Below are 27,449 nucleotides of genomic sequence, written 5' to 3' on the forward strand. Positions count from 1 at the left end.
TGAGGTTTAAATGCATTATGCAGCTGTTTTAATATGATGTCACGATTGCCTTCACAAAGTTCAGCGGGAACAGAAATAGCAGGGCGAGTGCACCAAAATAACTGGCTTCTAATCTTCTGCCCTGTGGGTGTGGGAGGGGAAGGAATTCGAGGGCCTGAAAGTAGAGTTAACTTTCACAGTAGCATAATCTAGGGAAAAACCACAGGTGAAATAAGAATCATCACCAGCAAACGTCTGAAGATCAATATGCTGTTAAAGCACAGAAAGGGGCAGGTTTTTTTTTTTTTAAGGTCTGCAACCCTTGCTTTTCATATCAGTCTCTGTAGATCTTCAAGGCCTAATCCTTTGCAAGTGAAACATGAAACATCACCCATAAAGGCTGCAATCCTGTACATGTCTACTTGAGTGTGGTACAGTGGTGCCCCGCAAGACGAATGCCTCGCAAGACGAAAAACTCGCTAGACGAAAGGGTTTTGCAGTTTTTGAGCTGCTTCGCAAGGCGAATTTCCCTATGGGCTTGCTTCGCAAGACGAAAACGTCTTGCGTTTTTTGCAAGTTTGTTTCCTTTTTCTTAACACCGTTAATACAGTTGCGACTTGACTTCGAGAAGCAACTCATAGAACGCGGTGTGGTAGCCTTTTTTGAGGTTTTTGGTGATTTTTGAAGCTTTCCCAAAACTTTTCCGACACCGTGCTTTGCAAGACGAAAAATTCGCTAGACGAAAAAACTCGTGGAATGAATTAATTTCGTCTTGTGAGGCACCACTGTATTTAATTCCAGTAGAATTTATTTTATTTTATTTGTTCAATTTCTATACAGTGGAAGCTCGGGTTGCGGATGTGATCCGTGCGGGATGCATGTTCGCAACCCGCAGCGGCGTGTCTGCACATGTGCGGGTTGCAATTTAGCGCTTCTACGCATGCGCGACCGCCAAAACCTAGAAGTAAACCGTTCCGGTACTTCTGAGTTTTGGCGGGTCTGTAGCCTGAAAAAACGCAACCTGAAATGTCTGTAACCCGAGGTATGACTGTACTGACTTTCATCTGAGGATCACAAGGTGGTTTACAATATGAAAGCACAAAAATACATACCATAATAACAAACGAAAACAGTACCCTCCCCACCCAACACAGTTTTAAAAGGCATAAATTGGTTAATTAGCCAAAGGCCTGGGAGAAGAGAAATATTTTTGCCTGACACCTAAAGATATGTAACGAAGGTGCCAGGCAAGCGTCCCTGGGGAGAACATCCCACAAATCGGGAGCCACCACAGAAAAGGCCCATTCTCATGTTGCCGCCATCTGACCCTCATATGCAGGGGCCACACAAAGAAGGACCTTGGATGGTGATTGCAGGGTCTGGGTCAGTTTATATGGGGATAGGCATATCTTTGAGGTATTGCGGTCCTGAGCCTTTTATGTAAACGTAGATGACCCTCAGGGTCCCTTCCGACTCTACACTTCTACGATTCTATATAGACAGGGCCAGCCCAACAATGAGGCAAGATGAGGTGACTGCCTTAGGTGGCAGGATCTACTGGGGCAGCAGATCCCAATGTTGACCTTTCTTCCTCCCTTGTTCCTGATGTAGCTGTTCCCTCACCCTTTGGACGCCATTTTGGGGTCTGTCCCAGGTGCCCAAATGTATAGACCTGCACTGTAAATAGACAGTGATGATAAAATCATACAGGCAGCTGCCTAACACCAAGTCAGCCTATTATCAGGCACACCACTGTGGACAGTGAGGGGCAGTTTCAGACGGGGACATTCTCACCCCTACTTAGGAGGTGCAAGGAACTGAACCTGGGGTCTTCTGTGTGCAAATGAAATGCTCTACCATGGAGCTACCTTCTGCCCCTGAGACAGTTCAGTGGCAACACAGGCTGCTGCAGACAAGTAACGAAAGGAACACAACAGTGAAAGCCTTATTGTAAAGATCAAAAGCGTCTGATGTGCTAATAGGAATGCTGAGGTGCTAAATCCTGATGACAAAGTGGATGGTCAGAGAGCAGCACAGGCTAAAGCCTGATTCAAACAGGATGTACGGCAGGTATACATTTGCCACCCATGGGCAGGCCTAACGTTCCCCCAGATGTGCACTTGCATGGATAATGTCACTTTTGATCAAAGCAATTGTGAATATATATAACCAGCTGGATCACAGCATGCGGGAAAGGCGCTGCTCCATCACGCTGAATTGCTCCTAGCAATTTTTCACATGCCTAAAGAAAAAACGCTTGGGATGGCTCCAATGTAGGCAAAGTGGTTTGTGTGAGCTGATCCCAGGAGACTGAACTAAGCAGCCCCAACCAAGGATTTGTTGTTGTTGTTTTTTAGATTTTCACTTGATGCACATCCAACCCTCTCTCATCGGCTGCATATTAGTCAGTCTACCTCTATGTCACGTTTGCAACCTGCCCTTTTGCCAGGTCGTTCAATAGTAACTAGTTCCCCAATTTCACCTGCGCATCATCTCTTGGAGGTAGATTCAAGGCTTGGAGATGGGGCCTGGTGCATATCCCTGGTGGTCTAGTGGTTAGGATTCGGCGCTCTCACCGCCGCGGCCCGGGTTCAATTCCCAGTCAGGGAATTCTTTGGGGGTGCGGGTGGTGCTGTGGTCTAAACCACTGAGCCTCTTGGGTTTACTGATTGGAAGGTCAGCGGTTCGAATCCCCGTGACAGGGTGAGCTCCCATTGCTCAGTCCCAGCTCCTATCAACCTAGCAGTTCAAAAGCACACTAATGCAAGTATATAAATAGGTACCACAGTGGCAGGAAGGCAAACAGTGTTTCCATGCGCTCTGGTTTCCATAACAGTATTTTATGTGGGTGGCGCTCGGTGTAAACCACAGAGCCTAGGACTTGCTGATCAGAAGGTTGGCTGTTCAAATCCCCACGACGGGGTGAGCTCCCGTTGCTCGGTCCCTGCTCCTGCCAACCTAACAGTTTGAAAGCACGTCAAAAGTGCAAGTAGATAAATAGGTACCGCTCCGGCGGGAAGGTAAACGCCGTTTCCGTGCACTGCTCTGGTTCGCCAGAAGCAGCTTAGTCATGCTGGCCACAAGACCCGGAAGCTGTACACTGGCTCCCTCGGCCAATAAAGTGAGATGAGCGCCACAGCTCCAGAGTCGGCCACAACTGGACCTAATGGTCAGGGGTCTCCCCCCCCTATTTCAATTGCACCAGAAGTGGTTTAGTCCTGCTGGCCACATGACCCGGAAAGCTACCTGTGGACAAACGCCGGCTCCCTCGGTCTTAAAGTGAGATGAGCGGCGTAACCCCATAGTCGCCTTTGACTGGACTTAACTGTCCAGGGGTCCTTTACCTTTACCATTACCTGGGAATGTAGCGAACGTTATCATTCAGCTGGTACTGAACCCAGGTCTTCTCCTCTCAAGCTCAAAACTCTGCCCACCACAATATTCTAGCCTGCCTCCTGTTTACATTTTGGCATGAGGAGAACCGTCCACACTGAGACAAGAATGATCGTGGTACAGCCTCTCCGTACACTGTTCCTTCTTTAAACATACAATCGTCAGTTGTTCTGGTTTTTATTTATTGCTTAAGCACCGTCCGTGTCCCTGGTGCTTCACAGAGATGGGAGAACAGCTTCATGCCCACGTGGAGCTTACGATACAAGGGAGACAACAGACGAAGAGGTGGGAACAGACAGAGGCAAGACAGTACTAAATGCGGAAGCTGGAATGATACATTTGCACAAGACCCATGCAGCAGTATTTGTCTCCTTTCAGATTTACTGGTTTTAATTTTGAATTTTTTAAAATTTGTGTTCCCTATAGAGCCAAATGCAATTTAGATTATCTCCAAAATCAAACAGAGAACCAGGGGAGAGGTATCAGGATTGGCTATTGAAGTGAGATCTGGAATTAAACTTTTCAGAAATGAATCCTAGGCTTCCCCCCACTCCCCTCTTCCTGGTTGTGTCTTACTAATTCCAGATAAATAAAGGCAGCATCATGATCTTGATATAGCCAATGCAAATTTGTAGGGTTGTTTCTCAGTACAACCTTGCCTGAACCAGATAATATCTCTGCATGTCAGGTTCTGTAAATAAGCTGTGTGTCGGTTTTCATCTGAAAACACAGGCACTCTGGAGTGTTTAATTAAAATTAAGATGCCCTTTGCAACAAAGTCACCCTTCACCATTGCCGAACAACAGTGAAGAATGAAGAACTAACCAGCATGAAAACACAAGCTCTCCTACAGTCCCACTTACAATTTTTCACCTGTGGCTGGTTTGCTTCAAGTCCTACCCAGACATCAGGGATGGGAAACATCTGGCTCTCCAGATGGTGTTAGACTTCAGCTGCTATCAGCCACCTGCCAGGGCTGGGCAGGGCTAGAGACAAGACTGCACAGAGCAACAGGGAAGACTCTTACCTTTCAATGGCAAATTACATCCCAGCAATGTAAAAGTCAGAGATTTGTACCTACATACATTTCCATCCGGGAAAGCAAGAGGCGCTATTGTTGTTCAAAAAGGCACCTGGGCCAGGAAAAACCTTGCCTGTAAGCTGCCTTGAGTCCTTGTCAGGGCAAAAAGGGGGTATAAATAAATATATTTACCTTGCCTTGCAGGATTTCTTTGGGAAAAGAAAAGGCTAAGGAGTAAACCCTGCCCAAATCCGGAATGGAGTCCCTAAGGCAGTTGGACGGTGCCTTGTCTGCCTCCTTCCAGCAATTCCTGCAGCCAAACTGGTGTTAGACGTCTTGCTCTGCTTTTCTTTGGACCAGTGAGGCAGAGAGGGGAGTCTTGTTGTCTGGGCAGTCCAGGACCTCCACACACTCTGCTGAGGCTTGCACCTTGGAGAGGTCACTGCGGCAGTTTGACTTCATCTCCGGAGATGCACTCCATCGTCTCTCAAAGGCAGATGGATGACAACAACAATAAAAGCAACAACAACAATGGGAAGGTGTGGGGCAGGTCTAGTGAGGAGCCTAAGGACCAATGCCTGGAGATACGCATTCAGCTGCTAGGCATGAGGTTTCCCACCAATCTTAAAGGACAGTTTCAGTAGTATCATTCTCCCCCTTCTTCTGCATTGAAAGGGCATAAACACATCTTGTGCAGCAAGTTTTTAAAATAAAGAATGATACTACATATTTGTGAAGCTGGAGTGAAATGAAGACCAAACGGATGTGTATTAAAGAACTTGCTGCTCTCATTCCAGAGAGCAATAAAACAATAAATATTCAGTGCTCCTAGGCTTAAAAAAAATATGTCACACTGGATCCAGAGGGTATCAATAAATACCACATCCAACAAAATCTGTGCCTGTCCTTATGAACACGAAATATGTTCTGATGTGCACTTGCTAGAAGTAGAGCCCTAATGAAACAGACAGCAGTTTCTTCTGAGTAAGCATACATAGGCCCGGACTGTAAGGATGCAATCCTGTGCACACATACTTCACAGTAAGCCCTACTGAACTCAGTGAGGTATGTTTTTGAGTTAACATAAAAGAGAATAGGCACAGGAATATGAGCTGTCAGCATGCGACAACAGCCACACCCCAGGAATGGCTTTGACTGCAGGCTAAGCCAGGAGAGGGTAGCCATTGGGTCTCAAACCCTCAGTGAGTTAGGGCCTTCTCTGCATGTGAAGACAGGGGTTTTTCTGACATATTAGCTGTCCGCTTTCAGTGTCACTAGTGACACTCCTGGAGACTTCTAGCATTGTGGAGTTCTTTGGAGCCGGTCCTCCTATGAGGTGCTCTAGGCAAGGCTGTATATACACTATACATTTAAAAACATTTAAAGCATGTGATTTCCCCCAGGAAACTGCCTCACACTACTAGAGTTCCCAGCACCCTGAACAAACTGCAGTTCCATGTGCTTTAAACATGTTATACTGCATGCACAGGTTAATTATGAAAATTCCATAATGTTTTTCTGGACAAACAACAGCAATGGGGAAATGAGCTGTTTCGGCTCTGCTTAAATACTTCATGCACTGTAGGACAGAAAGAGGGGAAAGGGCTAATAAACTCAAAGGTATGCGCTTTTTGTAGGTCTGTTTCCACAGTGAGCATAATGCGTTCTCTCAAATCACTTTCCAAGGAGCTAAGGGAACAGATTATGGTTTGGGCATCAGGCCTAAAAGTCCATAAAGTTGGCTCCCTATTATTTTCTAGCTCACTACTGCTCTCTGCTGATGGATCTTACATACTGAATAGGCCTGTTTTCACTACCCTACCTGCTGAAAATCCATGAAGATAATGATTGCAAAGAGACCCTTCTTTTTATCTTCTTTAGGGGAATATCATTCCCAGTTTGATGCAGCAGTTTCTAAAGTTTGCCAACGAGACCTCTTCCAGAACTAAGTGCTCCATCTCACACCGTTTATGCACCAAAAGTGGCCCATCCATAGAAAAGCCTAACTCCTTTTAGGTGTGTATGTGGAGAGTACACATTAATACTACCTACAGTACAACAGCAGCCAAGAAGCTCAATACAAGCTTTCCACAAAAGGGAACCCTGTGATAACAAAATCTCCTCCAAAATCTATGGATGGTGTGAATGGCAGTTTGCATTTCTTGGTACAGAAGGTGTTGATCTGATGTGTAGAGATCTTTCCTACTCTAATTAATTCAAGAGGGTTCTCAAAGCTGCTCTGTGCGAAAGAAACAAGCAGAAGGTTCATGATGTTTGGGTTATTCCTTCAGAGAAGTTGAGTACAGCTGGCTTAAACTGGCTCTGTTATCTTTTTCTGTCAAGGTCATGCTGGTTAAGGCCAGAAGGAGACTGGGTTTCACTTTTCTCTCTCTTTCCAGGTGTGATGTTCTGTATGTAGTATGCTTAGTGTTAAGTTTTAGTCTTATTATAAGTTATTGTTAGTTTAAGCTAAGTCTGCTGCAACTGGACTTCTGATGGACAGTGCCAATCCTGAATGTACTGGATTTGTGACCATGATGCTCATTTGCCTTCAGTAGCAGTAAAGCTCTGCTGGACGGACTATTAATTGCCCCTGGTCTATTTTTTTGGGAATCCTGCAAAGAATTTAAGTTTTTTACTCTGCTAACTATACATTGGAGTTTTGCTCTGGATCAATGTTGAGTAGAATTCATGACAGTGAAGTGATTATAGTTAAACCTTGGAACTTGAAAGTAATCCGTTCCAGAAGGACATTTGACTTCCAAAACGTTCGAGTTCCAAGGCGCGTCTTCCGAGGAACGCTAAAAAAACAGAGACGTTCAGCAATGGAGTGGTTCGAGAACTGAGGTTTAACTGTATAGCAAATATTATAAACTAGGGGTTGGTCCCCTACCCAGTCACCTCACCAACCTCCCTGCCATCCCCCCCACATCAACCCACAGTGTCCCCTGTTATGGGACTACAACTCCCATCATCCCTAGCTAACAGGACCAGTGGCCAGGGATGATGGGAATTGTAGTCCAAAACATCTGGAGGGCTGAAGGTTGGGGGTACCTGGTATAGAGCTTTATTCATGTATGTGACTACAGCAGCAAGAATATTACTTGCCCATAAATGGAAAGAAGTCCCAGCAAAAGAAGAATGGATACAAAAACATGCAGAATATGCAGAAATAGCAAAACTTACCGGAAAAATAAGAAATCAAGATAACAAACTTTTTATAAAAGAATGGAAATGGTTTCTGGAATATTTGCAAACAAACTGTAAACAGATAAGAACATTGGCAGGATTATTGTAATAACCTGCAGTTTTATAAGAGTATATATTTAAAGTACAGTAGATGAATAAACAAGCAAATTAAGTTAATTTGGATATGCAGAAAATATTAAAAATAAATTTAAGGAACCACAGAAAGAGAGGGAAGGAAGCCAGGTTTTGAAATGTTAAAATGATTGTAAAATTATTGAAATGTATAAAACTGAAAATCATAAATAAGATATAAAAAGGTGGGGAGAAGAGAAGGTTGAGCTTAGTTGATGGGCGTTGTACATATATGGAGGTTTGCTTGTTCAATTCAATTCTCAAACCTTTTATTGGCATCACATACAAACATCCATAGCAAATCAATACAGTGGTACCTCGGGTTAAGTACTTAATTCGTTCCGGAGGTCCGTTCTTAACCTGAAGCACCACTTTAGCTAATGGGGCCTCCTGCTGCTGCCGCGCCACAGGAGCACGATTTCTGTTCTCACCCTGAAGCAAAGTTCTTAACCCAAGGTACTATTTCTGGTTTAGTGGAGTCTGTAACCTGAAGTGTATGTAACCCGAGGTACCACTGTACAGAATTACCGCCTTCTCAGTGACACAAAACATTTGTCAAATGAAAGAGGCAAAGCAGTGTAATATTACATTTTTGTGTCTCCAGGGAGATCAGACGTCTGCAATGTGTTTCGACAACAAAAAACCAGATAAAGATATTTAGCCACTAACTTGGTGAGCTCCTGATTACTGTATTCCCCAATAACAGAAAATGTATGACTTCTAACTCTGGTTTCCATTAGGGCAGTGTTTCCCAACCGGTGTTCCGCGGCACACGAGTGTGCCGTGAGACATCGGCTGGTGTGCCGCGAGATGCCTGGAGGGAGGCGGGCGAGTCGGGCGGCGAGAGGCGGGGCGGCGGCGGCGAGGAGAGGCCGCGCCTCCTGCTGCTGCCTGGCGCTCCTCCTCGCAGCCGGCAAGCGCTGCTTGGGCGCCTCCGCGCGACTCTGCCTCGCTGGGTTTGGTCTCCCAGCAGAGACGGGTCACACGCGCACCTCCCTCCCTCCCTCAGCCTGCGCGGAGGGAGAGCCAGAGAGAGGCATCGCTCCTGCGCGGCGGGAGAGGGAGCAGCCAGAGCGATGCCCCAAACGAGCTGAATTCCGAGCGAGGGACTGAGGGGGGAGGGAAAAAACTTTCACTTTCGTGCGTCCCTCCCGGCGTGACGCTGCGCGCTGACGTCACGGGGCGGGGCTTTAATGGTGGTGTGCCGCGAGATTTTTTTTCAGTAAGCAGGTGTGCCGTTGCCCAAAAAAGTTTGGGAAACACTGCATTAGGGGATGCAGAGTTGATCTAGGGTACACAACGTGGGACAGCAAAAATCTTAAAAAGGAAAGATTCTACCAGCTGGATAAACCCTGGCAGCTAGACTGGAATTCCGTAGAGCAATTGAGCTATAACTTTGGCGTTGAAGACCTTGAAGGCAGAGGGGATATGCGAATTACCTCTTGTTATAAAGAAACACATTATGGCCTACATAGACATCTTACTGGCATTCACAGCTGTTGCACGATGCGTGGACCATAGAAGCCTATGATGGAATGTATTTCCCAGGTAATTGAATTTGAATACCTGCTGGAGGTTTGCTTGTTAATGAGCTGTTGCTTCCAAATTACTATGTTGAATATGGAACTTCACGTTGAAGACAACACATTGAACTAGTAATGAAATACATTTGTGTGAAAGTACTACGGGTCATTTGAGGACTCTGCATCCTTCATCTCTTTTACATGAGGCTGCTGAGGAATGAATCATAGAATCATAGAATCATAGAATCATAGAATCATAGAATCATAGAATCATAGAATCATAGAATCATAGAATCATAGAGTTGGAAGAGACCACAAGGGCCATCGAGTCCAACCCCCTGCCAAGCAGGAAACACCATCAGAGCACTCCTGACATATGGTTGACAAGCCTCTGCTTAAAGACCTCCAAAGTAGGAGACTCCACCACACTCCTTGGCAGCAAATTCCACTGTCAAACAGCTCTTACTGTCAGGAAGTTCTTCCTAATGTTTAGGTGGAATCTTCTTTCTTGTAGTTTGGATCCATTGCTCCGTGTCCGCTTCTCTGGAGCAGCAGAAAACAACCTTTCTCCCTCCTCTATGTGACATCCTTTTATATATTTGAACATGGCTATCATATCACCCCTTAACCTCCTCTTCTCCAGGCTAAACATGCCCAGCTCCCTTAGCCGTTCCTCATAAGGCATCGTTTCCAGGCCTTTGACCATTTTGGTTGCCCTCCTCTGGACACGTTCCAGTTTGTCAGTGTCCTTCTTGAAAGAGGGAGACATTTAAGTACAGTGAGAAGGGAGAGACTCTGCAAGGGGGAAAGTGGCAGTTCTAGACAGCAGCAGAAGTTTGAGTAAAGCAGAGATGGAGAGACACTGAGGGGCTTTTGATGTTTTTTGTTTTTTAAATGAACCAGTTTTTACAAGGAAAAATAGTAGAGATGGGCACAGCTCTCAAGCTTATACCAAAAAGCAAACACAACACACCCCTTCCAAACTGCCTTCTTGCTGTGCTGTTTTAAACTGCCAAGGGCTTGACCAGACGACTTTCAAGTATCATCTAAACTGGACTTTTAACTGCTTTGCAAAAAGAGCAGGTGTAGTAGAGTCCATGCTCCTCTCTCATTTATATAGGAAATCAATCGGGCACCAGGTCTTTAAATATATCTTTTGCTTCTCTGAAGTAAAGGGCGTTGCAGATACAGATCTCTGGAGCCATGTAGGTTAATTGAAGTACATGTAATAATGTAATCTGGGTGCTGGCTTTGTACCACATGGTATACAAAGCATTTGGTATCTTATAAACTCGCTGAGTAGATCACATCCTAGCAATGAAAAACCCAGGGAGAACAAGAGGGGGAAGCAAAATAAAGACAGGTAAATAATGCAGAGGTTGGGAAGCAGGCATTTCTGCTGGAGAACAAAAAAACATTCTGTCCCTTTAAAACAAGGTGTTTCAGATGCACCAGAAGGTAAAGGTACTGAGGGGGAAAGCTGGGAGGAGAAGCAGATGTGGGCGAGGACAGCGGCCATATGAATTATCTGAGTCAGAGCCACACACACACAATTCCCGAGACATTTATTTCCAGACAGATTATGAATGCAGCTAAAGTGGCCTGTGAGGAAAACAGAAGGCGGCTGAGCCAGAAGCCGATTCTTTATTTCCTACAGTTTAACTTGGTGACCTTTGTGGCTCCGTCGTATACGATTGGAATGGCAGATTTGAGAGGGCAAATCCCCCCATCCCAGCAACACCAAAGAGCAAGCGTTGGTCAGAAAAAGAAATTCCAGTTCCATCCCACACAAGCGTAACAAACAGCTGGAATACTGAGCGGCCGCAGAAGCGGGAGGCCTTTCCCCCCAGCTGCTGAAAGGAGGGCAGCCAGCGCCAGATCCAGAGGATATTCCTGGACCCTTAAGGAGGGAAAAATTCCTCCAAATGCAAAAGCTCTTCCTGCACACGTCTCAGAGGTCTGAGTCTGAATCTGGCAACCTCAGCTGGCAGCACATGCTCCGGCCATTCTGACCCCAGCCTTGACCCAGAAAGTGATCTTTAAATGTCCGGCAGCATATAATGCACACTGTTAGGCAAAGCAGTCCAGTCTCTTGCTCGACCTTTGCTCACAAATATACACTTCCTTAAATATAAGGGAGTCATAGCTGTCAACCTTTCCCTTTTCTTGCGAGCAATCCTATTTGGAATAAGGGAATTTCCCTTTAAAAAAGGGAAAAGTTGACAGCTATGAAGGGAGTTCAATTACATTTCCGCCCTAATTTTCATACAGAGCCCTCTCTTCTGTGCTATTTGCGTGCATGTGCAAACGTTATTAACGTAGAGTAGAATTTGAGTCATTTTTAAAGTCATTTGAGTCATCGGATCCCGTTCGCATCCAGAGGGACCACTGTACTTGAAAGAAAAGTGGTTAACACTGTATGCCAATACAGGCTCGCAGGGTGGTTGGCATTGTGGAGCAAACTTTCCTTCGGAAGGAGAGGAAGCCACCTTCTACGAAGGACCCATCCACACTTTCATTCACCCTGTGATTTCTAGTCCCAGGTCTAAGAGGTTTTTGTTTTGTTTTGTCTTGCCACTTTCCCCCAGGAAAACTGGTTGATCTTGGTCAGTGTTGTGTACAACAGCAGTTCTCCAGGATTTAATGGGATATTCCAAGCCGTACCTGGAGATCCCTGGATTGAATCTGGGACATTCTGCATGCAAAGCAGGTGATCTTCCACCAAACTATGGCCTCCTCTATTCTGGAGGATTTATCATTTGAGATAATATACTCCTGCAGTAATTTACACAGTATCTGGGATCAAAGAACTAACCAGAATCCTTATAGGGCTGCCATACATACAGAATTTCCTGGACATATCTGGGATTCGTCCGGGCGGAATTTCTGAAAATCAATGAAAACCCAGGTGTATGGCAAGTGTTGATTTTTTTGCTGAATTAAAAAAAAAAAGCTCAAAAACTTCAATTTTTAAAGGAGATTTTGTATCTGGATTTTCACTTTTTGAAATATGGCAACCCTATCTTAGCAACGCAGAGATGGCATAAGCAGACTCCATGAATTAAGTCCCTCAGTTGAGAATAGCACTCAAGAATCCCGATTCCTAGTTTTCATAAATATATATTGTTAAGTTGTGGGCGAACATATCAGATGACACAGCGATTCTTCCAAAGCAGCTCTTTATTTGTAAGCTGGAACAGAACTGAACAGCAAACAGCTCAGCCGGCCTGCTTTTATAGGCAGCCGGCTGTCAACATTGTAGCAACAACAACCCAGGGTTTCCCGCCAAAAATAACTGACGTGGACCTGAGTGAAAACTACATACACAATACTCCTGGTGGCCAGGGTGAGAACTTCAATACATAACACCCCTCCCCACCGAGATAAGGCGTTAGTTACAATCGTAATGGTTTCCTTATATACAGCACTACACGTAATGGTTCAGTTAGGCACAAAGCATATCGGTTACATTTCACATACTTCCATTAGACCAACAGTGTTACATGTCTAACAACATAGTCCTTTAAATACGGTCTACTGGCCTTGTGGATTTCCTGGGCGGAGAGTTCAACAGCTTCTGAGACCACGGCCTCCTCAGTGGCTTTCTGCAGCGTGAGGTCTAGCTTGGCGAGGAGATGCCATTGCAGACGGATGTCCCGGACCCCGCAGACGATTTGATCCATCAGGGCATCATCTAAGTCTCGGAACTCGCAGTGCATTGCAGCCTGTCGCAGGGCGGTGGTGTAGTTGTTGATTGACTCCCCCTCTGCCTGGTTCCGGTGGTAGAACGCATGGCGGGCAGCAATCTTGGACGGCTTTGGTGCGTAGTGGTTGCGGAGCTTCTCTTGAATCATGTCCCAAGGTGCTTCCTGGACTGCTAGAGGCGCAACCAATGCTCGGGCCATCACGAACACTTCGGGGCCACAAAAGCTGAGGAGAGGCCCCGCTTCTGCTCTACAGACCCTCTTGTCAGCTCATTTGCTTGGAGGTAGCAGTCAAACTGAGCGAGGTAGGAGTCCCATGATTCAGAGGCTGGGGCAAACGGCGGTAGAGGCACGAGTGAAGCCATGATTCCGATGCCGACGTGGAGGGCGATGGATGGAACACCGTGCTGTAGCCAGAACAGTCAGCTCTGAATTGGTTCTGCTCCGTGATTTCGCTCAGTGTTTCAGCTCCGTGATTCAGCTCATCTCAGAGGGTGGCTGCATCTGGCTGTGCTCTGTTGTCCATCGATCCCACCTTCATCGCCAGTGTTAAATAGTGGGTAGACATAGCAGACGACACAGCGATTTCTCCAGAGCAGCTCTTTATTTGTAAGCTGGACAGAACTGAACAGCAAACAGCTCAGCTGGCCTGCTTTTATAGGCAGCCGGCTGTCAACATTGTAGCAGCAACAACCCAGGGTTTCCCGCCTAAAATAACTGACGTGGACCTGAGTGAAAACTATCTACACTATCCCCCTGCTGGCCCAGGGTGAGAACTTCAATACATAACATATATCACTGGGAATTATAAAGCCCGTATTTTTGGACAATAACATTGTACCATTAATAGATTTTGTTAAAGGTTCTTTTCCCCATTTAAATGACCCCAGAGCTTGGTGCAGCATAAAAGCAAATAATTAAGACACAATGCTGGTTAGCAGGTCTTTCCCTCATTGTTGTGCTCAGTTGTTGTTGTTTTTAAATGGTTTGTGAGTATATGAGGGAATGAAAAATAAACTATTAAGCATGACCTTTTCCGTCTCACAATTGGTGTCTTGTGTATTAAAGTTAGCCCTGTTTAGGGAAGCTTTTAATGTTTGACAGACTATTGTATTTTAATATTTTGTTGGAAGCCACCCAGAGTGGCTGAGGAAACCCAGCCAGATGGGCGGGGTATAAATAATAAATTATTATTATTATTATTATTATTATTATTATTATTATTATTATTATTATTATTTCACATACTTTAAAAAATATTGAAACTTGGATGCAACGCAAGTGTAGTTACATCTGTTAATTATTTACAGGGCAGCTAATTACTCATTTTAATTCTTTAATTAGTTGACTAGCACTAGTTCCGTCATTCTCCTACTGCCTCTCAGCTCTTCCTAGGACTTGCTAGCGTCTATTTTCCTTCCTTCCTTTGCTGCTGCATCCGAATTATTCTCTCTCCCCCAGATTGTTTTCATAGCTTTTCCATTTTGGTGAGGAATGCAAGAGATCCCGGTTGCTGTGCCAGCCGCCTCAGGAAGTTTATTGAGAGATGCTGCTGGCAACCTTGCCTCCTCCAAAGCTGAGGTCATTTGTGAAGGGAACCCGGGGCGACTTTGGGAGGATGGAATTTGCTTTGCCATTCACCCAGCCAGCCGGAGTCTCAAAGTGTTGTTTCTCTCTATAAAACAGTTCCAGCCGGTTCTTCAAAATTTGTTTTCCAGGTTAACAAATGCCTTTCTACCACCACACGGAGATTTACACAGAACCAGCCACAACTGCACAGTCACAAGAGACCTCTCAAAGCCGGAGGCAAATGTTCGGCCAAAAATGTCCAGAAAGAAGGACCCTATACAAATCGACATCTTATTTATTTAATAAATACGAACGAATCTTTATTGCTAAAAGCTATGAGCCATCACCATTGGTCACAAGGCGTAGAATACAGATAATTGATTTGAAACTGAACAACAGCAACAGCAAAGCAAACATACAAAAATGTAGAAAAAATCACTCTTGCCTAAGTTAAGCACTCCACATCTCACACTCCCTCTTATGATACTTGTTTTGGAGCCTAGCTGTCAACTTAACTTGCAGCCAAGGCAAATTTTTGCAACCAGTGCAGTAATAAATACATTATTGCCAGCCAGCAAAATAGAGTTTTTAATAATTATATTCCGTATTTTTTGCACCATAACACTCACTTTTTTCCTCCTAGAAAGTAAGGGGAAATGTCTGTGCGTGTTATGGAGGAAATGCCTACGGGTGGCATGCCTACGGATTTTCCTCCTCTAAAAACTACATGCGTGTTATGGTCGGGTGTGTGTTATAGAGCGAAAAATATGGTATGTTATGTACTGAAGTTCTCACCCTGGGCCAGCAGGGGGATACTGTAGATAGTTATGCAAATGAAGGATCGAAAGTGACGTTCAGTGATTGGATAGTTTGTATGCAAATGAAGGATCGAAAGTGACGTTCAGTGATTGGATAGTTTTAGAAAGTTGCTACATTTATGTTGTTCGGGAGCTCTATATAAGCAGGCTGACTGAGCTCCTCAGTTCAGTTCTGTTCTAGCTTACCAATAAAGAGCTGCTTTGGAAGAATCGCTGTGCCGTCTGATATGTTCGCCCACAACTTAACAATATATATAGGAAGAAAAGGTATCATACATTATATCTCCCCAACTCAACCCAACCGATGGTTAGAAAGTAGTTTAAGATATTTTTTCAGGCTTTACAGCCACAGAAAATAGTTATAAACGGTGATATAGTTGTTAAAAAATGAGGTGCCATTACTTATACAATACTTACTCATTACTTATATGAGCTTTGGCTTCCACCACAAAATGGCTGCCATGGGCAGCTAAAAAATAGGTGCCGGTACATCATACCAGTTACTATTATCACAAAAAGCCCTGCTTTTATTGTGTTGGCTTTGATTTTTTTTTTCATTCCAGAAACCTAGAAACCATGTTCATCTTTCAATAAAATTGTGTTTTTGAGGGTTTATTCCAGCTGGCATTTGTTAACTTAATTCAAATAACACGGCCATTCCCCCATATTTTCCTGAAACATTCTGAAATAGGAAATAGCTTTTCCACTGGCGACCAAGGCATAGCCTTGCGCATTTTAGAAGGCATCTTGACTAAATATATGTCCACTTTTTCTACTTCTGTATGGATTACATGCAAAAAAATAAAAATAAAATAGGGATTTCTTGATCATCCGTGTCCTATTGTAACTATGATTTCTTCTGCGTTTTGCAACACCTTGCTCCAGAAATGTTTTATCCTGACACATAACTAGAAAATATGTACCAAGTCCACTTTAATTGCTTCGCATCTCCAGCATCTTATCTTAGTTTTCTAAATTACACCCGCAAGGTGTTAAACGCCACTGATACATGTATTTGAAAAAAGTTTTCCTCTTTACACACTAGTTATTGAAATAATTTATACTCTGCCCTTCCACAAAAGGTCTGACCTTCTAAGGATCTAATTTCATATTTACCAGAAGATTATAAAAAGTAACTGTGCAGTCCTGGGACAATTAGTGCAAATGTTTAAAGCAGTTGGCGACTGGACTTCACCCTCTTGATTCACAGGATTTTTGCCTGCAGGGCAAGGCCTGGTTCACAGATGTCAGGGTTAAGCAAACCTCTCATAGACTTTTATTGCCACCAATTTAACCTCACGTCTTCAGAGGCAAAGTTGGATTTGGAACATATTTGATATACCCTTTGAAGTCAAAAAAGGTACAGATGTTCCACATATGATAAGCACCTACAGATCCTTAGGAATTCTGTTTTTTACGCGTGCAAATGGGTAAAGAGACTAGAACTCCTTTTGTTTTTTGATTTAATCAAGAGTGGTTGCCATGTGTCCTCTTTTCCCAGGACATGTTCTCATTTTCAAGGTTAAAATTTGAGAAAAATTGCATTTATGTTCTCTGAATGGCCGTCATAGCATCATAGCGTCCTCTTTTTTGCTCTTCAGAATATGGCGTCCCTAAGACTTTCTTTCAAACATGTTATCCTTATGAAAATTCTTTAGCATTTTAGCTTGATTTCCCCCCAACATGTTCATTTTGTGTATTCAGTTTTAGCTAATGCAAACACTTTTGCAAGCATTTTTTCTAATACGATGCAGTTTTGTATGTTATTTTCTCTCTCAGATTTATTTTTTTGCATATTTCCCTCAATTTTCGCATTTTTCTAATATAAGCATTGTTTGGTTGGACAACTGCATCACAAAATTCAGGTGGACGGCTGTGTTTCAGGCCCCATATTTTTTTCAGAAAGTGCAAATTTGACAATTTTGCTTTAATTGCGAATTGAATTGAATTTGACCCGCATCCCTAGTCTTCACTGACTTATTTTGGGAGTCAACCCACTCTGGCTTGGGTCCCCCCCCCAAAAAAAATGTTTTGTACTTCTTCAGACCTTGGGGTTCTTCCAACATTGTTGACACTTCCCTCTTTTGTGTGGGTGGTACCATTTTGGCTACATAAGCAATGACGCACACTTCTCAGCATCAGGAATACGGGGAATGATTCATGTGGACTGGGGCTAAACCAGTGTGAGTAAGAGGAATATCAAAACATGTTGCCCATACACTAATTCCGAATTATCATATTGTAATACACTTCTTCCGCAGTCCTCGGCTATAAACATATATACACAATTCCAGACTTTTTCAGATGCAGGAATATTTTGTGGCATCTTCATAAAGAACTTATACAGCTTTTAAAAGCTAAACTTTTCCTACTCTTGTTTAAGGCCTAGTATTTGCAATCTTTCCACCACAGCTGTGGAAATATATGTTATGCCTTTGTGAGTCTTGGTGTTCTCTTCAGAATTCTATGCAAAGCTCTGGGAGAAACATGATAATGCTGTTATTGTCTTCGCTGTAGATCTGTTCAAAAATGATATTTAGAGAAGAACAGAAATTCTGTGCCTTGCAACATTATCTCATGCATGTTTACTCATAAGCAAGACATGTAGAGTTCAATGGGACTGTTATGTATTCAGTGGTCTGTGTTTGCCTGAGCTTGAGTCTGGACTAATGATTCTGAGCCCCTGTGTTCTGATTCAGTATGTGATAGCAGGATTTGGGCTACTGCCATTGGCCCATAAACTCTGAGTTATGATTCGCAACGTGGGCGTTTAGATAGCCAATCACATCGAGAGTAGGAGTGGCCCAGGCCTTCAGAAATCTTTATAAGCAGTTGCTTTGCCCCTGTTGCTCAGTTCTGTTAGTTCAATAAAGGCTCTTGCTGTTATCGCTGTGTCTTGCTTCCTGGGAAGCAAGGGACTCTTCAGGGACCATTTCCAAATGAAACATATATTGGATGCTAGATTCAGGTAGGTAGCCGTGTTGGTCTGACGCAGTCGAAATAAATAAATAAAAGTAAAAAGTCGTCCAGTAGCACGTTAGAGACAAACTAGTTTGTAGGGACACGGGTGGTGCTGTGGGTTAAACCACAGAGCCTAGGGCTTGCCGATCAGAAGGTCAGCAGTTCGAAACCCTGCGACGGGGTGAGCTCTTGTTCCTCGGTCCCAGCTCCTGCCAACCTAGCAGTTTGAAAGCACGCAGTGCAAGTAGATAAATAGGTACCGCTTCGGCGGGGAGGTAAACGGCGTTTCCATGCGCTGCTCTGGTTCGCCAGAAGCGGCTTAGTCATGCTGGCCACATGACCCGGAAGTTGTACGCCGGCTCCCTCGGTCAGTAAAGCAAGATGAGCACCGCAACCCCATAGTCGTCCGTGACTAGACCTAATGGTCAGGGATCCCTTTAACTTTAATTTTGTTCTGGGTATAACTTTGTGTACATGTACACTTCTTCAGATACACTGAAACAGAAGTCACCAGACCCTTATATATAGTGGGAGGGTGGGGTGGGGTTTTTCTCAGGAGGGTAGTAGGAGATGGGTGATTGACTCAATGAGTATGGTAAACCTGTTGATGACAGGAATGCACATGAAAGCTTATACCCAGAACAGACTTAGTTGGTCTCTAAGAAGAGGAAGAAGAAGAGTTTGGATTTGATATCCCGCTTTATCACTACCCGAAGGAGTCTCAAAGCGGCTAACAATCTCCTTTCCCTTCCTCCCTCACAACAAACACTCTGTGAGGTGAGTGGGGCTGAGAGACTTCAAAGAAGTGTGACTAGCCCAAGGTCACCCAGCAGCTGCATGTGGAGGAGCGTAGACGTGAACCCGGTTCCCCAGATTATGAGTCTAGCGCTCTTAACCACAACACCACACTGGCTCTCGCCAGTGCTACTGGACAGCTTATTTATTTATTTATTTATATTGGATGCTAGTTTGCAGCCCTATCCTATGTAGTGTTAAATGAGCCTCGTAGTAAGTGGTAGTGACTCACATGCTGTGAGGTCAGGTAAGTGTCTCCATCTCCCACCCACTCGTTCCACTGAAATCAAGGGGACTTCTTTCCAAATAATTGACACCACAATCAGACAATTAAGTTCTATGCAACCCAATCCTATGCATTTTTACTAAGAATTCTCGTTGAGTTCAGAAAGGCTTGCTCCCAAGGAAGCATCTTCAAGATTGCAGTCTTTGTTTCAAAACGAAAAGTTACTTTTGAAAAGAATGGGGTGGGCATCTGCACATCTAAAAATACAATTGACTGTATTATTTATGTGGAACAGTGCAGCTCTGTGGATTTCCCCCATCTGTTCAGCTGCAGAAAACTAAATTGAAGTTAAATGGGCTTTTAGAAAAATCATTATGGCTTAAATTGAACATGATTCATTGGGAAAATAAAGCCATATGTGTTGCATTAGTTTTTCATCTTTGCTCTGTCCCAGTTTTGCTTGATTGGATTCATGTCGTATTTGGTATTTTAGATGTGACACAGCAATTTAGAGCTGAAGAAGACCACTCTGCATTTCAAAGTAGTGTTTACAGTTCCATTGCATAACTTACTAACTAAAAAAGCCAATAGAAGTTGGAGTCATAAGATTCTACAAGCTTCTCTGGATTGAACCGCTCTAAAACCATGCCTACATTGCATTGTTGATGTGCATACCACAGTAATTCATGCCTTCATCACATCCAGACTGGATTCCTATAACATGAAAAGCATTTGGATGTTTCAGTTGGTGCAGAATACATCCCACCAAGCAGTTGACCAGAGTTGGCTGCAGGAACATATTGCACCAATTTTACAAGAACTACCCTGGCTCTTGCTTAGCTTCCAGGTCCAGTGAAAGGTGATAGTATTGACTCTATAGGCTCTATAGTCATGGTTGCTCATACTGTTGAAGCAGACCCTGCGAGTGTTCCTATTTTCCAGGGACAGTCCCAGATTTACGGAAGCCGTCCCAGTTTCTGATTTGATCCTGGAATCTCCTGCTTTTCCTTAGGATGGCCCTATTTTCATTGGAGAAATCTTGGAGGGTATGGAGATATGTGACTCCCGAGCCACCCAGGGGTGAAGGAAGGCTCACCGGCACCCGGTGCAGGGTGTGGGGCAAACCGCTCGGAGGCGTATGCGCGTGCAGCGTACGTATGGCGCATGCACAGCGCTGCTACATGCCACACATGCACCGATGGGCGGTTTGCCAACGTGGCACCGTATGGATGGTGGCGGGATTCTCTACTTGCGGCTGCAGCTCTGCGAGAGCTGGAGCTGCAAAGCCACACACAGCCAATAGCTAGCAGGTAGGCTTGCCTTGCGCGTCGCTCTGCGGCCCCGGCTCGCTGTAGGCTTGGTAGTTGCCGGGGGGGGGGGGCGGCGGAATGTCACCCCCGTCTGGATGGCACCCAGAGCACGGCACACCGGCCTTACTCTGCCTCTGAAGCCACCTGAAGGCAGCCCTGTACAGTGGTGCCCTGCAAGACGAACGCCTCGCAAGACGGAAAACTCGCTAGACGAAAGGGTTTTCCGTTGTTCAGCTGCTTCGTAAGACGAATTTCCCTATGGGCTTGCTTCGCAAGACGAAAACGTCTTGCAAGTTTGTTTCCTTTTTCTTAACACCGTTAATACAGTTGCGACTTGACTTCGAGGAGCAACTCATAGAACGCAGTGTACATAGTAGCCTTTTTTGAGGTTTTTAAAGACTTTGGTGATTTTTGAAGCTTTTCCAAAACTTCTTTTGTAGCCATTTGGTAAGTTAAGCTTTTAAAACTTTTTTGGGGGGTTTTGGATTTTGGGTTGAGGTGTTTGGAATTCAAGGACTTGGTGTTGGGAAGGGGTTTGCAAGAATCTGGAAGCTTGTGGTTTTTTTTCTGCATTTTTATGATTTTCTGTGACCATTGGGCCACTCTGCTGTTTTTTTAAAAAAATTCTGGGTTTGAATTTTGAAATGCTCTTTACAGTATGTGTGACTTTAAAGAGCACTTAATAAACTCTTGTTGTACCAAATTTGGCTTTGTTTGGACTTTTTTTGACCATAGGAACGCATTAATTGATTTTCAATGCATTCCTATGGGAAACCGTGCTTCGCAAGACGGAAAATTCGCTAGATGAAAAAATTCGCGGAACGAATTAATTTCGTCTTGCGAGGCACCACTGTATAGGGAAGTCCCCCCCCCCCCGGCCCTGTTTTTATATATGTTGAAGCTGTCCAGAGCGGCTGGGGCAACACAGTCAGATGGGTGGGGTATAAATAGTACAATTATTATTATCATTATTATTATGGAATAGGACATCCCTATTTTGGAGGGTATGTTGAAGGACCACCTACTCTCATATGAGCCTACCTTCAAATTAAAGTAATCCTCCCAGGCCTTGCTCACTCTTTCTGAAATATGGTGGCTGGCCAAGAAGAATATGCTCTTTTAAAACTATGGTACTACCAGCATTGCAGAATTTCCTGCCTAGAATGTTTGCCTTCCTCCTTTCCTTCCTGCTGTTTTTTGGATGACTAGATCTGACATGTTTCTGGCCTGTATGGATTACTATGAACTGAGGCAGTTAATTTCACTTGTTGTTTACATTCCATTGGTTCATGTGGTTGCTTCATTTTAGAGCTTTGCAGACTTCCTTTTAATAAAATGGAAAGGCGAGAGACACAAGAGGGGAATTGCTAGCTTGTCATTGGGAAGTTGGGTGTTCTTCATTCTGCTAGCTGATATTTGATGCACCAGATGTCTGGACTTCCTTTGGGGGTGAGAGGGGCTCCTCCTCTCTTTTATTGTTTTTAAATTGACATTTTACTTAGATTTTCAAACTACTGCCAAAATAGTTTTATTCCATGAGAATAACACCTCATTAACAAAACTAGTGCACTTTTGATCATTCTTCTAGTCCTTGGGTCCAGTAGCATTCCAAAATGAGATAAGATAAAAAGGTCACTGCTGTTCAAGTAGGGACTTATGTTTGGTTTGTCTCTTTGCATAAATGTTCATAAAAGGTCAATTTACTCATCAGCATGGCTCATCAAACCCTACACAACTATCCCCTTGTAGACAATACATTTTCCCCAAATATATTGCCAGAAGCATTGAGATGATGTCAGCAAATTATCACCAGAGCTTTATGGGTTTTCAGAATATTTGGCTTTAAGTAAACCCAGAAGGGTTTACTTAAGGGACGCGGGTGGCGCTGTGGGTAAAACCTCAGCACCTAGGACTTGCCGATCGCATGGTCGGCGGTTTGAATCCCCGCGGCAGGGTGCGCTCCCGTCGTTCGGTCCCAGCTCCTGCCCACCTAGCAGTTCGAAAGCACCCTAAGTGCAAGTAGATAAATAGGGACCGCTTACTAGCGGGAAGGTAAATGGCGTTCCGTGTGCTGCGCTGGCTCGCCAGAGCAGCTTTGTCACGCTGGCCACGTGACCCGGAAGTGTCTGCGGACAGCGCTGGCTCCTGGCCTCTAGAGTGAGATGAGCGCACAACCCTAGAGTCTGGCAAGACTGGCCCGTACGGACAGGGGTACCTTTACCTTTACCTTTAAACCCAGAAGGATTATTAAGGGTCTTAGTGTTATAAGGTACCTGGTTATAACCTTAATCTTTATAGCAGGCTTCCTCAAACTCGGCCCTCCAGATGTTATGAGACTACAACTCCCATCATCCCTGACTGGTCCTGCTAGCTAGGGATCATGGGAGTTGTAGACCAAAAACATCTGGAGGGCTGAGGTTTCTAGTATAAGTTCACTTCGTTGACAATGCTTTACTGCTGGTGGATTATTATTTTTTATTATTTATTTGGTTTTTCAAATTACATTTTTACAATCACATATCCAACCTAAAACATGAATGAATGAATGAATGAATCAATCAATCTTTATTTTGCCTCAGCCATCGGCCATAGCAATAAAACAACAATACAATATACAAAGAATAGAAATAATATGTCAATTATATAAAATACATTTTAGGGTTTTGAATCAGTAGTCAAATAGTGGATCTTATTCTAATTGCCCCAGCTAAAAACCTTGCAAGCTTTGCTGTCAACCTGCTCATCTTGATCTGCAAAGAGAAGGGACAGTGTGGCAGTGGCTGGACGACCCGGAATGGACAATAAAAGAGGGGTGATGACCTCATTCCTGAAGTCTTTATAAAGAGTGCAACCGAGAAGGGCATTTGCCAATTGGGTACTGCTATCTCCACAGGGACATAAGGTTTTTTTGTGTGGAATCTGTTGGAATCGTCCCTCAAGTACAGCCGAGGGCAAATACATTCCATCTTGTGTGAGTAAAAGCAAGTCTATATTTTAGAATTGCTAGGTTATGCAGATAGGGTGCCAGAGAGTCAAAATGGGTAGGTGGGAAATTGTCATACCATGGACAGAACTTCCTTATTGTGGCCAAGTTGTTCTGATGCTCGATAGCATTTTGGCACTGACAAATTAGACTGTTTGCTTTACTAAAACCCAAAGTGAGTAGCTGTTGTGGTGATAAACCACAAGAGTGAAGTTTTTGATAGACCGTTTTAGTCCAGGCGCTCTTGTGACAAACTTGCAGCACTAGGGATATTAGACTGGGGGAATTTGAGTTTAGGCAAAGCCAATAGTTAAGTGTCCAGATCCGCAATTCTACCGAGGGAAGATTAGCCTCTGGGCACAATGATGCGTTTGGGGCAGAGGGTGGTACAGAGGAAATTTACCTTAAGAACTTTGATTGGACAGCTTCTGTAGATCCCAGGTAAGTGCCTGTCCAGATCTGAGCCCCATATAATAACTTTGCTAGGGGTTTAGCTTGGAACACTTGCAGGACTGATGGTATACGTTTACCACCTTTTGTGTAGAAAAAGCGTGTCAGAATTTTGGCTTTGGGATCCTTTTTCTTTTGCACATTTCTGGTGTGCGCCCCATTTTCCGTAGACTGGAAAATAAGGCCAAGATATTTGAAAACTTTGACCTGTTTAATTAGCTGGTCGTCCATGTTCCATCTATGGGCCCTATAGTTTCTTGGGAAAACTAACAGTATCCCCAGAAAATTTACCAGCCTGGCCTCCAGTAACTACAACTGAGGTCAAAAACTTCATTATGCAGCTAAAAAACAACAAAGCACCAGGCATCGATCACTTGCCTCTGGAACTCTTGAAATCTAACATTGATTGGTGGGCACCCCTCCTTGCGGTAATATTCTCACTTATCAATTCATCTGGTTTACTCCCCGACGCTTGGGCCACAGCAGTTGTCATCCCGATATTCAAAAGGGACCTCACATCTGATCCGGCTAGCTACAGACGAATCAGTTTGTTACCTATAACCAGTAAACTATATGCAAAGCACCTCTATAACAAACTACGGTAGCCAACTGGATAGATGATGAGGGTATTCTCGCCAAAAAGCAAGCAGGATTTAGGCAAGGCAGATCCACCCTAGATCATTGCTTTGTTCTAGCACATCTTATTGACAAGTATGCTAAGAAACCACGTGGTGTGCTTTTTCATCGATTTGAAAGCTGCATTTGACTCAGTTTTGCGAGTAAGACTGTGGGATAAGCTGAACTCCTCAAGTATAGACAGACTACTGTACTTGGTCAAATGCTTATATATACTGTGCTGAAAGTGCGCTGCTACACAAATGGACAACTTACAAGACCTGTACCAGCCACAAAAGGAGTCAAGCCCCAGCACTGTTCAACTTATATATAAATGGTATTGTCCAGTGTCTAACATATCCAGAATATCATGCCCCTAAATTGGCCACAAAACCCATCTCAATACTATTATATGCAGATGATATGGTTCTTCTATCCCAAACAAAAGTAGGCCTAAAAAGATTGATGAGGGCATTTTCAGGATATTGCCAGAGAGAACAGCTGGCCGTGAATTACAAGAAACCAACATACAACATAAAGACAAGATTCCAGTGAATCTCCTAGACTTCCCTCCTCCCCTTTGTTGGTCCTTTTGTTAATCATTTCCTCCTGCAACTTTTATAATAATCCAAATCTTTTACATCTCCATTTTATCTAAAATTCACCATAAAACTACAAGTGATTCAAATCCTAGTAACAATTTTAACTGTTTACAATGGTTTTTAAGATAAATTATAATTTCCCCCCATTCTTTATTAATATTGTGGTCTTCCTGGTTTCTGATTCTTCTGGGCATTTTTGCCATTTTGGCATAATCCATCAATTTACCGTAATCTTCCATTCTTTTCTGGTTGGGACGTTATCTTCTTTCCATCTCTGGGCCAATAACATCTGGGGGATTATTTTAAGTTGGTCGTGCATCCTGCTTCATTTCATCTAACCTTCTTAGCAACAAGATTGGCAGATTTTTACTTTTTATTTTTTTAAATATCAGCCTTCTCTGCCACCTCCTGATTGAGTCTTGGTGAGACTAAAAAGTTAGTTCTCTTCCAGCTTTTAGACATTCCCACCTGGGATCACCTTAAAGGTAAAGGTAAAGGGACCCCTGACCAGTAGGTCCAGTCGTGAAACGACTCTGGGGTTGCGGCGCTCATCTCGCTTTACTGGCCAAGAGAGCCGACGTTTGTCCAAAGACAGTTTTACCAGGGCATGTGGCCAGCATGACTAAGCTGCTTCTGGCGAACCAGAGCAGCGCACGGAAACACTGTTTGCCTTCCCACTGGAGTGGTACCTATTTATCTACTTGCACTTCGTGCTTTCAAACTGCTAGGTTGGCAGGAGCAGGGACTGAGTGACGGGAGCTCACCCCGTCACAGGGATTTGAACTTCTGACCTTCTGGTCGGCAAGCCCTAGGCTTTGTGGTTTAACCCACAGTGCCACCCGCCACCTTAACATCCAGCTATCTCACTGGCAGAATTGTCTGTGCTGAGGGACCTGGATGGTGGCTGGTTGAAAGAGATGCTGGATCTGATAGAGACTTTGCCTGATTCAGCAGGGCTCCTTATCTTATAAGGTTATGGCAAGCCTTAGAATCCTTATGGGAGGGAATCTTTCATGGCCATACTGATATAATTTAGAAGACTCCTAGGGGCTCCGCTGTAAAACTCAGTCCTATAATGATTCCCGCAATGACTAAGCTCTGATCAATTTTGGAGTAAAACCAGGCCTCCCTCCCCCAAACGTGGTGACTTTTATATACTCAAGGGACTCCTTGCCTATGAAGCATAAAGTCTGAAAATTAAATTACCACTATGGTCTGCCGCAACTGTCACTGAATCCTTCTTCTGCTTCAGTTTGCTTACCTTTCTTATTTTTGCAATGAGAGCCCTCTGTTTAAGTTCATTCCAGTCTTGCTGTCATCCATCTGCAATTACACTGCGCTTGCAAGCGAGTCAAGCTATGTCACACGTTTCGGCTGCCATTGGCCTTAGCTACTCCAGTGTCACAGTCTGTGATGTCATAGAGACTTGGACCACACAACTGTCTGCTTTGGAACAAGGTGGGGGGGGGAGAGAAACTTATTCTGTGTTCTCAGGAGGCTCAGCTTCATTCTGGGTAAGTTTACGCTAAGCAAAAGGGTACAAAAAGAGTTTTTGAATAACACCTTGCTAATGCCCATTGGTCAAGCAGTTTCAGATCCTAATTCTGGAAAGAGATAGACTTTTGTAGCACCTTAACATTGTAGGGGATGAATGCTTAGAGAAAGAGAGAGAGAGAATATTTACTTTGTGCAAACCCTTTGAGGTGCCAAGTTTAAAAACATGATATGTATAGACCAGGGGTTCACAAAATAAAATCAAAATATAAAACCACAAAATACATAATCAAAAGCATTCAACAGACGGGGAGCCACTGCAGAGAAGGCCCCGTTCTCGTGTTGCCTCCCTCCAGACCTCTCGAGGAGGAGCCGCACGAAGAAGGGCCTCAGAAGATGATCTCAGGGTCCGGGTAGTTCATATGGAAAGAGGCAGTCCTTGAAGTATTGCGATGTGAGCCAATTAAGGCTTTATAGGTTAAAACCAGCACTTTGAATTGGGCCTGGAAACTAATAGGTAGCCAGTGCAATTGGACCAGGATCGGTGTAATATGCTCAAACCGTCTTGCTCTGGTGAGCAACCTGGCCACTGAATTCTGCACTAGCTGAAGTTTCCAAACCGTCTTCAGAGGTAGTCCTACGTATAACACATTGCAGTAATCTAACCTTGACGTTACCAGAGCAT

At 44.1% G+C, this 27,449-nt stretch overlaps 1 long non-coding RNA gene across 1 annotated transcript; it reads right to left on the reverse strand.

The window, feature by feature from the left end:
- Positions 1 to 26,648, reverse strand: LOC310690214. Its single transcript, XR_014517987.1, has 2 exons — positions 26,532 to 26,648; positions 1 to 188 (listed from the first exon to the last, which is right to left on the reverse strand). It is a non-coding gene; the product is annotated as an uncharacterized lncRNA (long non-coding RNA).
- Positions 26,649 to 27,449: the final 801 nt, after the last annotated feature.

The sequence above is a fragment of the Podarcis liolepis genome (assembly GCF_965112155.1).
Source record: "Podarcis liolepis genome assembly, chromosome: 12".
Taxonomy (NCBI): domain Eukaryota; kingdom Metazoa; phylum Chordata; class Lepidosauria; order Squamata; family Lacertidae; genus Podarcis; species Podarcis liolepis.